Genomic DNA, 9,472 nt, shown 5'->3' with positions numbered 1-9,472 from the left:
TCCGCGAGAGGGAGATTATGACACTCAACCAGGCAACAATTTCACACAAGGGCAGTCAAGTCAGCAGAACAGTGAAACGGCACTCTCCCAAATGTGCCGCCTTTATGAACAGAGTCAGCAACAACATCGTGAAATGATGAACCAAGTCATCAACATGGGGAGTCACCATGGACAGTATCAGCAGCAATCCAAGTTATCTGAGCTTCAGAAGACACGCCCCCAAACATTTTCTCATACAGACAAACCTCTTGAAGCTGAGGACTGGCTTCGAGATATGGAGAGAAAATTAATTATTGCAAAATGTTTAGACCCCGAAAAGGTGCTGTATGCTCCGCACTATCTCACAGGAGCAGCCGCATCATGGTGGGAGAATTTTCTGCACATGCATCCCAACGAAAATGACATAACCTGGGATGATTTCAAGGAAGGTTTCCGTGGTGCACACATTCCTAAGAGTATTATGAAAATCAAGAAGAGAGAGTTCGATGACCTCAAGCAAAGGAACATGACAGTGTCAGATTACAACAGTCAATTTACTCTATTGTCCCGCTACGCCAATGAAGAGCGTATGACTGAAAGCAAGAAGATGGAGAAATTCCTTGACGGTCTAGCACCCGCGCTTAAATGCCAACTGGTCGTGCACACTTTTCCTGATTTTAAAACACTGGTGGACAAAGCCATCACTCTGGAAAATGAGAGACGCAGCCTGGAGGATATCCGCAAGCGGAAAAGGGACCAGACTAACCATGCTCGCAATCACCGAAGTAGGACAGATTTTCATAAGGGTGGGACACACAAATCCTCATCCAATGTCTCACGCCCAATCAAGAATTTTCATGCAAGGGACAAGGAGTTCACATATCGCCCCGGCGTTACTTGTTACGCTTGTGGAGAAGAAGGGCACTATGCCAAACAGTGCCCCAAGCCAAGGAACTCAACCCCAAGGCCGAACAACGGCGGCAATAATTCAGCGCCCAAGCGTAACAATTTCAACCCCAACAAAAACCACAGGAAGGGTCATCTAAACCACGTGACCAAAGAAGAAGCACAAAACGCTCCGGATATTGTACTCGGTACGTTTCCTATCAACACAATACCTGCAACGGTTTTGTTTGATTCTGGAGCTTCTCACTCATTCATTTCGAAAAGTTTTGCTTTGCAAAATAATTTTTCGATGTTTCCCTTGGAAAAATCCATGATCATCAAGTCCCCTGGGATTCAGCAAGTTACTCAGAGTTACTGTCAGAATGTGGTTATTGAGTTCGAAGGATTGAAATTTTACGCCAATCTTATTGTGTTGGAAAATAAAGGACTGGATGTCATCCTAGGGATGGACTGGTTAGCCACCAACAAAGGTTTTATTGACTGTTTCAACTGGACCGTAATTCTCACGCATCACCACGGGAAGACAATAAAAGTATCATCCAAGGAAAGAAAAATACCCCGGCAGCCGAGATTGAATAAGGTGGACATTTCTGAGTTAAGCAAGGTTCCAGTGGTATGTGAATTTCCAGATGTATTTCCCGAAGAACTACCAGGCATGCCACCGGACCGAGAAATAGAATTCAGCATTGAGCTAGCACCAGGAACCACCCCCATATACAAGAAACCATACAGAATGGCACCATCCGAGTTGATTGAGTTGAAGAAACAAATAAAAGAATTGCTAGACAAAGGATACATTCGAGCCAGCTCCTCACCTTGGGGATCACCAATTTTATTTGCCAAAAAGAAGGATGGAACACTAAGATTGTGCATAGACTACCGAGCACTTAACATGGTCACAGTCAAGAACAAATACCCGATGCCACGAATAAATGATTTATTTGATCAGCTCGCTCAGGCCAAGGTATTCTCAAAGATTGACTTAAGGTCAGGATATCATCAATTAAAAGTACGAATAGAAGATATCCCCAAAACTGCCTTCACCTCCAGATATGGGCTATATGAGTTCACAGTTATGCCTTTTGGACTAACTAACGCCCCCGCATATTTTGTTCACCTCATGAACAAAGTATTTATGAAGTTTATGGACAAGTTCGTTGTGGTATTCATCGACGATATTCTAGTATACTCCAAGACACCAGAAGAGCACGCGGAACATCTCAGGATTGTGCTAGGAGAACTCAGGAAACATCAATTGTATGCCAAGTTCAGCAAGTGCGAATTTTGGCTAAGGCAAGTAGGCTTTCTAGGTCACGTGCTGACCCAAGACGGTATCGCAGTGGACCCAGAGAAAGTTAGGGCCATACTTGGCTGGAAGGCACCAGCCAGCGTAACGGACGTACGAAGTTTCTTGGGAATGGCAGGATATTACCGTAGATTTATTGAAGGATTCTCTACCCTAGCCAAACCAATGACGCAGTTGCTCAAGAAGGACAAGAAGTTTGAATGGACAGAAGCCTGCGAAAAAAGTTTCCAAGAGTTAAAACGGAAATTAACCACAGCACCAGTATTAATTGTGCCTGACATACACAAAAACTTTGAGGTGTACTGTGACGCATGCCGAAAAGGTCTCGGATGCGTGTTGATGCAAGAAGGCAAGGTTGTCGCATACGCTTCACGACAACTCCGCAAGCATGAGGAAAATTATCCCACTCACGACTTAGAAATGGCAGCAGTTATTCATGCACTTAAGGAATGGAGGCATTTCTTACTTGGGAATCGATGTGAAATATACACGGACCATAAAAGTCTCAAATATATTTTCACACAGCCAGAACTAAACTTACGGCAACGACGCTGGTTGGAATTGGTAAAGGATTATGATGTTGGTATCCACTATCATCCAAGGAAAGCAAATGTAGTGGCCGATGCTCTTAGTCGGAACCCCAGCTCCGACGAAAACAGTCTGCAAAGCTTGAGACCTGAATTCCAACAAGAATTTGCCAAACTCAACTTATTAATGATCGCGGAAGGCACCATATCAAACTTGGAAATAAAGCCCGACCTTGTGGAGAGAATTAAAGAAGCTCAGCCTAGTCACCCCAGCATTGAAGGAATTAAAAGAAAGGTGAGTATGGGCAAGGCCTCGGAATTTGTCATAGGCGATGATGGAATACTACGGTACGGAGACAGACTCTGTGTGCCAAACATAGAGGACCTCAAACAGAAAATCCTAACTGAAGCACACACCACCCCATATTCAATCCACCCTGGAGGAACCAAAATGTATAAGGATATTCAGGAAAGATTTTGGTGGCACGGTATGAAGAGGGACATAGCCACATTCGTTGCGTGTTGCGATTCTTGTCAACGCATAAAATTTGAGCATCAAAAACCAGCCGGATTACTGCAACCAAACAAAATACCTGAGTGGAAATGGGATGAAATAGGGATGGATTTTATTGTCGGACTACCTCGGTCACGACACGGGAATGATGCCATATGGGTCATCACCGATAGATTAACCAAAGTGGCACATTTTATTCCAGTGAAGACAACCTACAACACTCAGAAGCTTGCCAGGATTTATCTCTCCCGTATAATTTGTCTGCATGGAGTCCCGAAGACTATAATATCCGACAGAGGCACTCAATTTGTCTCGAGATTCTGGGATCATTTACAACAGGCTCTGGGAACTCAATTGGCCTTCAGTACAGCCTACCATCCCCAGACTGATGGACAGACTGAACGCGTAAACCAAATTTTAGAAGACATGCTGAGAGCATGTGTCCTCACCTATGGAACCAGTTGGGAAGAAAGTCTGCCATATGCCGAGTTCGCATACAACAACAGCTACCAGGCCAGCCTGCGAATGGCACCTTTTGAAGCCCTATACGGACGGAGGTGTCGTACCCCGCTAAATTGGTCAGAGACCGGAGACAGCCGTATCTTCGGCCCAGACGTGCTCAAAGAAGCCGAGGAAAAAGTCAAGCTAATCAGGGACCGACTCAAGACCGCTCAAAGCCGACAGAAGAGTTATTACGATCAGAAACATCGTGGGGTCAATTTTGAACCCGGTGAATTTGTGTACCTACGAGTATCACCCATGAGGGGACTGCAACGGTTTAAGATTAAAGGAAAGTTAGCACCAAGATTCATTGGACCATTCTGTATAAAGGCACGAAGAGGCACGGTAGCCTACCAGCTAGACTTACCCGAGGAATTATCCGATGTCCACGACGTGTTCCACGTCTCGCAATTGAGGAAGTGCGTAAGCAACCCAGAGAAACAAGTATCCCATGAAAACATTGACGTGCAGCCAGACCTCACTTATCGGGAACGTCCCGTAAGAATATTAGAGGAGTCTGAAAGGAAGACCCGACAAAAGACCATCAAGTTTTTCAAAGTCCAGTGGAGCAATCACGCCGACAGTGAAGAAACTTGGGAAAGAGAGTATTTTCTTCGGACAGAGCATCCCCACTTATTTAAGGATCAGCTGAAATCTCGGGGACGAGATTTTTCCTAAGGGAGTAGGTGCTGTGACACTCCAAAATTTTAATTCGGTTTTTATCAAAAAAAAACCTTGTTGGATTTTTAAAAGAGAGCTTTTAAAAATTTCTTTTCCAGAAATCCTTCCTCTTAAAAACTTCCTTTCCTTTGGCAAGGATTTTCTTTTCCCTTTTAAATTTGGTGTTGAAGTTTTTGGGAGCTTTTCCTTCTGGTTGTTACCCTCTCAAACTTATTTATTTTCAAAAAGAAAATAAAGAAACCCTAGGAGTTTTGGGACTTCTTTCTTTTTGAATCCACCCATGGTTTTACCATGTCTCCTATAGTAAAACTTCTCAAAACCCCTCCCTCCACCTTTGGACAATCTGACTTCTCTATCTCAACAAGTCCAAACAAGTTTTGGATTTTATTTCAATTATTTTTATCTCCCAAAACTTTTCTGCCATTCATTTTGAGCCTAAGTGATTTTCAAAGCAAGTACCATTTTGCCTTTGAGTCTTTATCCCAAACCAACTTCCCTGGATTGTCTTTAGTACCCACAACCTAGAACCATCTTGATCCACTCTTCTTCTTTTCAAAAATTTCAAATTTCACTCACTGCAAGTTTGGACCAGATTTGCCAAATTTGGTGAAATTCATATCTACACTCCTCCAAAAATTCCACCAAAAATCATGCAGCCTACTGGAGCAACGAGAAGCCACTCCACCAAATTTCAGCTCTAGGAAAAATCCCTAGATGCCAGAAACATTCTGTCGAACACCTGAGCTGCACTGTTCCGTGCATTTTCAGAAAAATTCAGAAAAGTTCAGAGTGCAGCGTCGTTTCTTCATCAGGCTTCGGTCATGCGCTCACAGTGCCCTTGGCTGGATGCTCGCAGCCCCTCCCTCTTGTCCGGAGCTTCACACGCGTGCTTGGCCGGTTCCTGGCGTCGGTGGCTCACTGGCCCGCCCCCGCCGGCGTCTTCTGCGGCGTCGGGACCTCCCGTGGAGGCCGACAGAAGGCACACCACGGCAGAACGCCGTTCAGCGCCGCCCAAGCCATCTGGTAGCTCCGCGTGGCCGTCTCCCTTGCCAGCGCACGCGTGCAGCACCGCCGCCGTGGCCTGGCACGCGCAGGGCGCGCTCCCTGCCGCCGACGTGCCGCACGGCCATTCCGTTGGGACAGGCCGTAAAACCCCCTCCCGTGCTGAGCTGGACCCTGGAATGGCACCACTACTCCACCTGGGCGATGCCCAAGCTCCTAATCCCACTGCCCAACCGCAGCGCCGCCGTAATCACTCGTCGGACTTATCCCGTTCACGGCAACCGCCTCGGGCCGGCTATATATAACGCCCCCAAGCTCCCTCTCGCCCCCGCACACCTCCAGCACCTCACTGGACCCCGACCAGCAACTAGAAGAGCCTCGAGGGGCCCTTCTTCCTAGACTCCGGCCGCCTCGCTCCGCCTCGGCCTCCAGCTCGATTCACTCTGGTGAGGCCACCTCCGGCGCCCAAACCTCGTCCGTAGCCTTCTCTAGCACCCAGTGAGCTAACCCCCTCCTCAATTTAATCCTTGCAGCCCTCCTCGGCGAGTTCCATCAACGCCCGAACCACCGTCCGCCGGAGTTGAGGCCACCGTCGACGTGGTGCTCACCGGCGACCACCACCACCACCCATAGACGCGGAAGGGTGCACTGATCACGAAGGTACCCTCCGATCCCCCTGCCTCGCCGTGGATCGCCGCCGGCGACCACCGCGGCTCTCGGGCACCGGCGAAGTCTGCCACCCCGTTTGAAAGTTTAAACCCGACGGGTGGAGCCGCCCCGTCAGATTTCTTTTCTTTTCAAAGCGTTTTCTGAAAACGCCTTCTGCCAAATGCGCTTTCCCTCTGGGCTGGCGTAGTTTCTGCCGAAGCGTTTTCTGTTTTTATAAACTAGCCCCTGGAAACTTTCTGTTTCATTATAGATGAGTCCCTGGATTAAAACCCTTATAACTTTTTAACAGAAAGGAATTTTTGAGTGATTCTTTTTCTGTCCTCTTCAGAATTTTGTCTAGTTTTTTATCATATTTATTTGAAAAAAATTTGGTATAACTTTCTGTGCACCTCTTGGTATTTACGATAGCGCATATATTTCCTTATACCGTAGATACCGAAGGAGGTGACGGAGCCGCGAACTTCACCGAGCTAGGCTCCGAATACTCCGAACCAGGCAAGCATGTTTGAACTTTTGATATGATGAGTGTCTTGGCATGTTTTGCATTTAGTTAGTCTCATGGCATGTTGATGAGCATACCGATGAACGTTATTTCCATGCACTGTTGAGGTAAGTGAGTTCGATGATCCATAAGTGGATGGATGTGGATATGAATGGCCATGTGTTGGCATGAGGATGGGTAAGATGGCAGTGTTGTAGCATGCCAGTCTTATGCCAGACTATGTGACTGCAGTGTCAAACCGTATCGGTCCAGTTCCTCCCATTTCCTTCCCTGTACTACCACATGTTTTCCGCAAGGAATATGGCTTAGTAAGTTGCAAACCGCTTTCCTGGTACACACCAAAAGGAGAGGCCGGGATGATGGTTCCATGGCCCTGGATTAAAGCCAGTCATCCGGTCAGGGGGCATGGGTGTTTCCTGTTGGGACCGAGAGGGGAGCACCCCTTAGAGCGCGCGTATATAAATTTGATCCCATGCTATTCGAGATTGTGATCTCCCCGTCTCAAAAGTTTTTCTTGGACGATGTCTAGGGTGATTCCTAGCATCGAGAGGTAGGATGGGTGTGTACTGGTTAGCTGTGTTTTCTTCCGAAATACCGTAAACGGAACTAGTCCTTCGTGACTACGGAAATCCGTTGGCTGTGGGAAATTTTTTTGTACAACCTCTGCAGAGTCATATATTCCTTGAATCATCTATTCTATGTCCAAGTTCAGTATCATCTTATCCTGACAAGTGCCAGTTTTGATGACAGAGACTCCGGTGAATCGTATGAGTGCTAATTCTGGTTAAATGATTATTCCTGTGGATGGACTAACCCGTTTTTTTTCATGAATTGAATGTTGGTTATGAGTATTATTTACTTGTGAATAAAAGCCCTTTCTGTGATGTCGCTCAGACGTCCGACTGTGGCATTGTTATATGTTACTCTCGATAAAAGCCCTTTCTGTGATGTCGCTCAGACGTCCGACTGTGGCATTGTTATATGTTACTTTCGATAAAAGCCCTTTCTGTGATGTCGCTCAGACGTCCGACTGTGGCATTTCTTTTAAAGCCCTTTCTGTGATATCGCTCAGACGTCCGACGGTGGCATTTCTTTTAAAGCCCTTTCTGTGATGTCGCTCAGACGTCCGACTGTGGCATTTCTTTTAAAGCCCTTTTTGTGGTGTCGCTAAGACGCCCGACTGTGGCATCATTTTCTTATATTTATTTTTCCCCCCTTCGAGGCGTCGCTTCAGACACCCGATCGGTTTTTATTTATGTTTTGTTGGGACTTCAGGCGAACTACCGCCGTTTCCCTTTTACTTACTTCGTTATGCTAATTTTTTTTAATATACATTGGTGAATTAATCGTGACGCATTCATGCCTGCATTTGTTATATCTCATGTCCGAACTGTCTTGCGAGTACTTTCAAAGTACTCACTGGCTTGTTGATTTGGCCAGATGCTGACGAAGGCGATCTCATGGATGAAGAGTTCGATAGCGAGTCCGACGCCTAGAGGAATCCCAGTCAGTCTCATGCGACCCTGGATTTGGTCACTTTATTATATCCGCTTCCGCTACCAAATAAATTCATCGAGCCTCACCTCGACGCTCGATGAGATGCCAGTTTTAGAGTCATGTATTCCACTCCCCGCTGTGTTTTTCCACCACCGCCCTATCCTCGAGTCAGTAGTATGCCTCCAAACCACTGTGTCATGTCCGCCATTATGTATAATTATTGGTGTGATTGTAATAATTTGGTCGAGCTGCCGTAGCTCGACTCTATAATATATTTTATGCTACTGGCTTATTGTATCAAGAAATTGTCCACCGGTAAGGAGAATTTTTCTCATACTGGACTCAAAAGATTGGTTTCTCAATAAATATTTTTATTGGAAAACCGGTCGTGACACTGCTGCTGATGTCAAGAAGTTCGTTCAACAGGACTCTACTGCCAAGAATATCATCTGTGGTCATCTGAACGAAGGACAGTATGGCCGCGTGAGTGCTTTGGAAACATCTAAGCTAGTCTGGGACTGGCTCTCCAAGGTTAACGAAGGCGTCTCAACCCAGAGAGATCAAAGAATCAGTGTCCTTTGCAACCTCTTCAACCGGTTCAAGAGAAATGACAATGAGAATGTCCAGCTCACGTTTGATCGACTCACTGACATCACAAATGAGCTTCAAGCCCTCGGCGCTACTAATATCACCAAGCATGAAGTCGTCAAGACACTCCTGAGATCACTTGACAGTTCGTTTGACACCCTAGCCCTGATGATTCAAGAATGTCCTGATTTCAAGACACTCGATCCGCCTGACATACTTGAGAGGCTCAACACACACAAGTTTCAGCTTTCTGAGAAAAGAGACATCTACGGTCCCAACTATGGGCGAACTCGTGCCTTGAAGGCAAAACCTGTCTCCTCATCTGAAGAAGAATCTGACAAGAATTCTGATGATCCTGAAGACATTGGAAAGGAGCTTGCTATGCTTGTGAAGAAGTTCCAAAAATTCACCAAGAAGAAAGGCTTCAGAAAGTCTTCACGATCAATCTCAAGGAATGATGAAGCTTCTGCTCATGACTACAAGAAGAGAACATGCCACAAGTGCAAGAAACCTGGCCACTACATCTCTGAGTGTCCGTAGTGGGACAATGAGAACAACAACAAGAAGAAGAAGAGCAAGGAGTATGACTCTGACGACAAGAAGAAGAAGAAGAAATACTCAAAGTCTTCTTCCAAGTCTTCCTCAAAGTCTTCATCACACAAGAAGAGCTCATCTGGCAAGGCACGTGCATTTGTTGGCAAGGAAATGGATTCTGAGGAGGAGTCTACTTCTGAGGAGGCGGAGGTGGAGTCTGAGGAGGAGTCCGATTCTGGCATTGCGAGTCTGGCTATAGCATACGT

The sequence above is a fragment of the Triticum urartu genome, chromosome 4A (assembly GCF_056163025.1).
Source record: "Triticum urartu cultivar PI428250 chromosome 4A, HENAU_Tu73, whole genome shotgun sequence".
Lineage (NCBI taxonomy): Eukaryota > Viridiplantae > Streptophyta > Magnoliopsida > Poales > Poaceae > Triticum > Triticum urartu.
The sequence above is the reverse complement of the archived record's forward strand: the minus strand, read 5'-3'. Positions refer to the sequence as shown.